Source organism: Eleutherodactylus coqui, chromosome 1 (genome assembly GCF_035609145.1).
Source record: "Eleutherodactylus coqui strain aEleCoq1 chromosome 1, aEleCoq1.hap1, whole genome shotgun sequence".
NCBI classification, from domain to species: domain Eukaryota; kingdom Metazoa; phylum Chordata; class Amphibia; order Anura; family Eleutherodactylidae; genus Eleutherodactylus; species Eleutherodactylus coqui.
In genome coordinates, this window is record NC_089837.1 from 477977985 (window position 1) to 477985843 (window position 7859).

Consider the following 7859-nt stretch of genomic DNA (forward strand, 5'->3'; position numbering starts at 1 on the left):
AAAGAGAGACATGACAGGAAAGAGACTGCAGAGAAATATAACACGAGAGAGACATGACAGGAAAATAACAGCAGGGGGGAGAACCATGACAAAATAGAGACAGCAGAGGAAAGCAACATGGCAGGGAAGAGACCGCAGTCGGAAGAGACAGAGGAAAGAAACATGATGGTTAAGAAGCAGGAGATAGAAGAGAGAGCAAAGGAGAGAAAAAAGAGAGAGACATGACAGGAGAGAGAGACTTGACAGGGAAGAGAGAAGAGAGAGACATGATAGGGAAGAGACTGCAGAAGACAAAAACATGAATGAAGAGAGACATGACAAGTGAGACAGACAAAAAAGAGGTGAGAGGTGACAGGAAAGAGAAAGCAGAGGAGAGATGGACATGACAGGGATGATAGAGGAGAGAAACACAGCAAAACGAGACAGCAGAAAAGAGAAACATGACTGGAATGAGACAGAGAATAAAAAGATTGACATGCAGAGAAATATCAGAAAAGAGAGATCAGAGGAAAGAAATGGGAGAGGAGAGAGACAGTACACAGAGCAGGAGAGACAGTTGGTGGAGAGTCAGGAGACATGATGATACTTTTGGTGAATTATGCCCCATGTACTATGATGAATATTATATGATTATTATGTTACAGATCACACAGGAGAGCGCTGCTCTCTCACACTCCGTACCAGACACGTACCCGGGGGGTCCTGTGCCACAAATTATATAGGCGTCACTGCAGCCAGTGAGGGGACTGGCACAGAAAGAGATAAGGGCACCTCCGTGGTGACTCAGGTAGAAGATCCTGCCAGTGACTTCTGGGATAAGTGTATTGTTGTAGCCCAGAGTTAGTGGGGCCCCTCCCTAATGTTAAATGTCTGTCTCATGCCATTTGTCTTTGCCTAGTGTCTTATATGTAGTGTGCATTTGGTATTAGTATTTGGTGTATTGCACCTCTGCGGCACTGAATGGGTTAATGTCTGGGTTATGTCTGGAAAATGTATCTTGTTGTAAGTCATGCAACTTTGTGATATACATGTGTTTGCAAGGATGCTATGCTAGGAGAGTCTGAGAGTTAGTTAGAGAGTGTTCTGGAGAGTAGTCTGTGTAAGGCCGCCTGCTGACGGGCGGGTCGGATCCGGCGGCGGGAATTCTCGACGCGGGACCCGACCCCAGCGCCTGCAGGGGGTTCCGATAATTAGCCCCGCCCCCATCCCACCTCTCCCCATTGCAAATAGTGCAGAGGGGCGGAGAGGAGGCAGAGAGGGGGGCGGGAGCTCAGTTCCTGCTCCTGGCTCTTCCATCCTCCCCCTGCACACGAGGACAACGTATATCGGCTCGGCGTGAAAACCGAACCGATATACGTTCGTGTGACTTCACCCTAACGCCTGGGTCCTGCTGCTGTCAGGCTCCCCGCCCCAATCAGCTGCTGGGGCGGAAGTTCTGACAGCATTTTTAACTGCTCAGTTCCTTCAGACCTTTGCCAGTGCTTGTTAGGTTTTCTGCTGCACTCGCGTTCCTTGGATTTGACTGACTCCCTGTTTTGACCTACTTGCTTGGACCCCGACTTCGCCTTCGCCTAACCCTTTGAACTGCGTACCCTCTTGTTGCCGACCCGGATTACTTGACCAGCCTCTGTGTTTGTTTGTCTCAGTGCTTTGTTTGTAGTCTGACTCCTCGCCCCTCATCCCTAGAGAGTCTAGCAACTGTCACCCTGGGGCTTAGCCCAGGGGGGCAAGTAGGTAGGGACAGGGGTTGTGGGCAATTTCAGGGACTTCCAGTACCCGGACCCCAGTTCCTTGACAGGTCAATCTTTGAGATTCTGTACCAAATCTGACTTAAGCCTTATTATTCTTGTTAACATTATATGTTTCATTGGCATCGTGTGAGAGGAGTTTTGCAAAACTAACATTAATCAAGGACAAAGGTTCTAAGTGTTTATGCTCACAATGTTAAGTAAATAGTCCAGAAAATTACATATGCAACTGTAAGTATCTTGTTTTTCCTTTATTTAATGATTTCAAATTTGGGGGGGGGGGGGGGGGGAATGTAAAAAAAAAAAAAATTCCGCTCCGGGTACCACCTTATTTTGCTACGCCACTGACTCAGGGCATAATGAAAAAATCTAAAGACGTATGTAATATATGCACATGATCACAAACATGGTGTACTTAGATAAATACCAGAGACAGGATAAGAGGGCACAGACATGTTGTGATTAGTAGCATTTAGATAAATACCAGAGAGAGAGGCAGTGGTGTGGGCTGCATTCACACGAACGTATATCAGCTCGGTTTTCACACCGAGCCGATATACGTTGTCCTCATCTGGGGAGAGGCGGGGCAGGGGCAGGGCTAACTCTTGGGACTTAGCCTTGCCCCCGTCCCGCCTCCTTTCATTGCACATAGTGCAGAGGGGCGGAGAGGAGGCAGAGAGGGGGCGGGAGCTCAGTTCCTGCTCCTGGCTCTTCCATCCCCCCCCCCCCCTGCAGATGAGGACGACGTATATCGGCTCGGTGTGAAAACCAAGCCGATATACGTTCATGGGAATGCAGCCCACGTTAGTGGTACCATGAAGAGTGGTTAATTCTTACATTTGTGCAACACCAAAAATGGACATTCAAGTAATCTATTTATACTTTCCTACCAATAATTGGACACCTGAGCAAGAACCAAAAGTAGCATTTAGTTGGCCCTCCTTTCGTCCTAATGACATCTAATACTCCCCGCTGCATACTTTCAACTAATGTCTAATACACTTTAGCTGGTATTTCTCTTCATTCATCCTGCAAATGTCTGGTGAGTTCTCTCAAAGAAGATGGACCTTGATCATATTTCCTGAACCGACATTCAAGTTCATCCCAAAGATGTTCAGCAGGGTTCAGGTCAGTCCAATCGTGGAACATCCATATCCTCAAACCAACAGAAAACAGTGTTGGATTTGTGACAAGGTGCATTGTCCTGTTGGAAGTATAGCTGACTATTCCCAGAATCTTACCACATTGTCGGCAGCGCATTATTGTCTGGAATGTCAGGGTACATCGCCGTGTTCATGGTTCTTACGACTACAACCAATGGGCTAAGACCATGCCACGTAAAACATCTTCAGACCGTAACGGAACATCTGCTGTACTTAACTGCTGTCACAATGCACTCTGGCAAAAGACGTTCACCAGAATCCTCCACACCCAGGTACCTCCACCTGATTTGAAGATGGAGTGGCACGATTTGTCACTACACAAAACATTCTTCAATTGCTCAACAGTCCAATGATGATACTCCTTCTTCTTTAAGAGAACTTGCCAAATGTTTGCAGGATGAATGGAGGGAAATACCAGCTGAAGTGTATCAGATATTAGTAGAAAGCATACCACTGAGAGTATCCGATGTCATTAGGGCCAAAGGAGCCCAACTAAGTATTAAAGGGGTGGTCTCGCGAAACAAAGTGGGGTTATACACTTCCGTATGGCCATATTAATGCACTTTGTAATATACATCGTGCATTAAATATGAGCCATACAGAAGTTATTCCACTTACCTGCTCCGTTGCTAGCGTCCTCGTCTCCATGGTTCCGTCTAAATTCGCCGGCAGCTTGTTTTTTTAGACGCGCTTGCGCAGTCCGGTCTTCTCCATTCAGCACGAGCCGCTTCAGTGTGCTCCCCGCTACAGCTCTTCTGCGCATGCGCAGACGAGCTGTCACTGCTCGGGAGCGCGCTGCAGCGGTCATTCTGTACCTTCCTCTGTTAGAGGAAGGTGCAGAGCTGCCCGGAGAAGCCGCCCAGCTGTCCCGCCGTCCAGCTGTCCTGGTAAGTGAGGGGCCGGGGGGGCTCCCGCTGCGCCGGGCTGCGCCGGGGGGGGGGGGGCTGTCGCTGGGCCGGGGGGGGGGGGGCTGCCGCTGCGCCGGGGGAACTAGCGCTGGGCCGGGGGGGGGCTGCCGCTGTGATGGGGGAACTAGCGCTAGGCCGGGGGGGCTGCCGCTGTGATGGGGGGGGCTGTCGCTGCGCCGGGGGGGCTGCCGCTGTGATGGGGGAACTAGCGCTAGGCCGGGGGGGCTGCCGCTGTGATGGGGGGGGCTGTCGCTGGGCCGGGGGAACTAGCGCTGGGCCGGGGGGGGCTGTCGCTGGGCCGGGGGGGCTGCCGCTGTGATGGGGGAACTAGCGCTGGGCCGGGGGGGGGCTGTCGCTGGGCCGGGGGGGGCTGCCGCTGTGATGGGGGAACTAGCGCTGGGCCGGGGGGGGGGCTGTCGCTGGGCCGGGGGGGCTGCCGCTGTGATGGGGGGGGGGGCTGCGCCGGTTACCTTCTGCCTGGCGGTGGGTGACAGGTCGGCCGTGTTCACTCCAGGAGTCCGGTCGGCGGCTGCGGGGCGTCTGGTTGCCATGGAGACACAGCTGGTAGCGTCTCGGGAGCGCGCACGTCGGGCTACAGCAAGCGATGCGAAAAGAGCTGGCGGCCATCTTGGGAAAAAGTTTTATAAGTTGCTGAAACGCTGGAACGGTAAGTAGAAACCAGCTAGGAAAGTAATTTACAGGGGTAATTAGTAATGTATGTTTAATTAGGGGGACTGGGCAAAAAAAAAAAATTCACTGCTTCCTCGAGACATCTCCTTTAACATCTGTAAACTAATACTAATTTTGAGTTTTGCTCAGGTGTCCAAATACTTTTGGCAGGATAGTGAGTGTTCATACGCTGCTTATAAAAACTGCCTCGAACTGCACCAACAATTATACTTCTAACCTGGGTCTTTTAAAAGCATCTCAGGGTTTTATTAGCTTTTGGACCAGTTGTCTGGCCCTGAATGCTGCCAAATGACTTCATGGCCATCAGTATTTCATGATTGTTTTTGCAGATTGAAAGTTTAAGTTTGGGCTATCTATAATACACTCCAGCACTTTTATAATAAGTTGGAGAAATACCAAGGGTGTGTCCATCTGGTCTGGATGAGGTGAGGAGCACTTTTGAACTCAAGAACAGTATTGTGTGCCTTGACCCAAGTTCCTGTTCCTACAGCAGCAGCAGAGTTGGCGGATCTTTCCAGTAGATGAGGAACCAGAGAATAAATTCATACATGACATAGTTGTTGCATTTGTTTTTGTGACTGAAATCAATCTTAATGGGGTTGTTTCTGCATGTACATAGATTTCTGCAGCGCCTTGGAGATGAATGGGAGAGTCACAGAAATGGTTATAAGTGTTCTGAGCACGATTGTGTTTACGAAGGGTGTTTTTTCAGACGCTCACTATTAAGGGCTCCTGTCCACGGGCGATGATTCACTGGCTGTAAATCGCCGGCGAATCAGACTGTCTGAAGCTTTACATTTGTCCGGGACTGCCAACAGAAACCTGGTACAGGTGGCAGCCAGAACTGATGCGCAAAGTAGAAATACGAGTGGCTAGATGCAGGAAAGGTAACACATTCAAACAGTATACACTGACTTGAACACCAACAGGACAGTGAACTGCATACTGGGTACTGGACACACAGACAGACATAACGTAGGGACTGACAAACGACCAAAACACTCACCTTGCACACTGCTCCTGCACAAAAAAACTGATGGAATTGCTATGAAAGTATGAGGTATTGATTCATGACCTGGCAAAGTCACTTAAGCCAAAAAGCCACTTTAAGGCTCCTCGTTATCTTGCCAAACAATTTAGTCTATAGACTTTTTCCGTCTCTGTGACAAACCCCAATAAGGGCGGCCCTGCACTGGAACATAAGGGCCACACTAGCCCAGAGATGACAAACGATCCAGCAGGACAGAACACAGTTCACACCAACACTCTAGGGCTAGCATGCAAAACAGAACAGACATCGAACTATCCATACCTAATGTCTGGCCACCTTCACAGTCACTGGACAAGACACTGTTCGCACACATAACACATTTGCAGGCAGGCAGGAAACCAAACCATAGAGCGAAGGGATACCAGCTTCCTCTTGCAGAGATATATATATATATATATTTATTTATGCGCAGCAGACCAGTGGGGATTGGCTGGCCAGAGGCAGTCCACACCCTGCCAGCTCAATTATCTCACACCTGTGAAGCTGTGCTCATAGAGACCTGTAGAACCACAGGCTCCAGCCGCACAACCTAACAGTACCTCCCCTTTACAAAAGGGGGCCTCTAGACCCTTAAGGCATAAAAAGAAAAAATTATGCAACTCCTTCAAACCACGCATGTGTACGGGGTTTATTTATAAAGGCCCTGACACCAAGGCAAAGATGAAAAAATGGGACAGAGTAAATTAATGTACATCGCCGCAGGACGGATGCAGGAGTGGAATAGTGTTCAAACAGGATTCATACTGTGTCTAGCACAATTTTATTGGGTCGATGATTATGATATGTTCGTCCTGGACAGCCAACAGGAACCTGGTATGGGGGGCATACGGGTGGCTAGACGCAGGAAGAGTAACGCATTCAAACAGGACGTGCTGGCTGGAACACGAACAGGGTAGTGAACTGCATACCGGATTCATGGACAAATATACGACCAAAACACTCACCTTGCATACCTGCATACAAATGGAATTGCTATGAAAGTACGAGGTATTTGTTCATGAATTGGCCAAGTCACGTAAGCCCGCAAGCCCACTTCAAGGCTCCTCGTTGTCTCAGGGGTCCCTATTCTAATGAGACAACATCCACCAGAACCCTGCCTGCAAGCAGTGTGATCGCCCCAATAAGGGAGGTCCAGCACCTGAACCTAAGGGCGACACTATCCCAGAGATAATACACGATCAATTATATCGTCCTTGTAACGTGTGGATGGGCTGCGTCCACCAGAGTGGGAGCTGCTCCTAGGCCTCTTTCACACAGGTGCTTTTTACCAAGATTAATGCAGCGTTTTGAACGCCACGCTAATCGCAGTATAACGCTCCCATTGAAATCAATGGGCCCTCGCAGGCATGTGCTGCATCGCGACGCTGGACAGCTCTTTCCAGCAATGCGATTTTCGAGCGGAGTCTGTTCTATATTTGTGCATTTAGTGCACTTCATCACCCACCACAATAATGAAGTGCCCTAAAACATGCGAAAGTAATATCACAGCAAAGCACATTTGAAATTGTGGCGCTTTGCCACATTCATGTGTGAGAGCGCCCTTATTAAGTGATGTTCTGTCACTAGTCTCCAGCTCTATGATACAACCCTTTTAAGCTGGGGCGTAGCTAAAAGTTCATAGGTCCAGGTGCAAAAGTTTATCTTGAGGCCCCCCAACTTCTCTTAACCCCTTAACGCAGAGGTGTAACTTGAAGCTCCTGGGCCCCAAAGCAAAACCTGCAACAGGGCCCCCAACTATAATGCTTTATTCATAGTACTAGGCTCCCTTAATGGAAAAGAGAGGCCTTATGGGCCCCACAAGGCTCCTCGGCCCTGATTGCAACTGCATCCCGTATAGTTATGCCAGTGCCTTTAAGAACATACTACACATTTTCTTCGGGGGGGGGGGGGGGGGGGGGGAGGGGATAGAACACAGCAGTCTGAAGTTGTGTTTTTCTATATTTAGTTTACTAGAACAAAAAATAAATAAATAATACAAACCATATGCACGCTTACAAGTGGTCTGGCATATAAAAGATTACGATGTGCTGTAATCATTAGAATACGGAAAAACAAAAATAGGTGGCTTTATACAGAATCTGAAAATTAAAAGACAAGGCTGTTAAAGAGAACCATATCACACTGAGCGGAATATATCTGATCTTCAGGCAGAAGGAGCTGGGCGGAATGATATACCGAATCTTATCCCATAGAAGTATAGCAAGTCCGTCATTTAAGCCTCCAATTTTTTGGGACTTAGGAGTCAGTGCGCAATTCTGTACTAAGACTGACAGCCTTCCGTGTATGACCGTACATACAG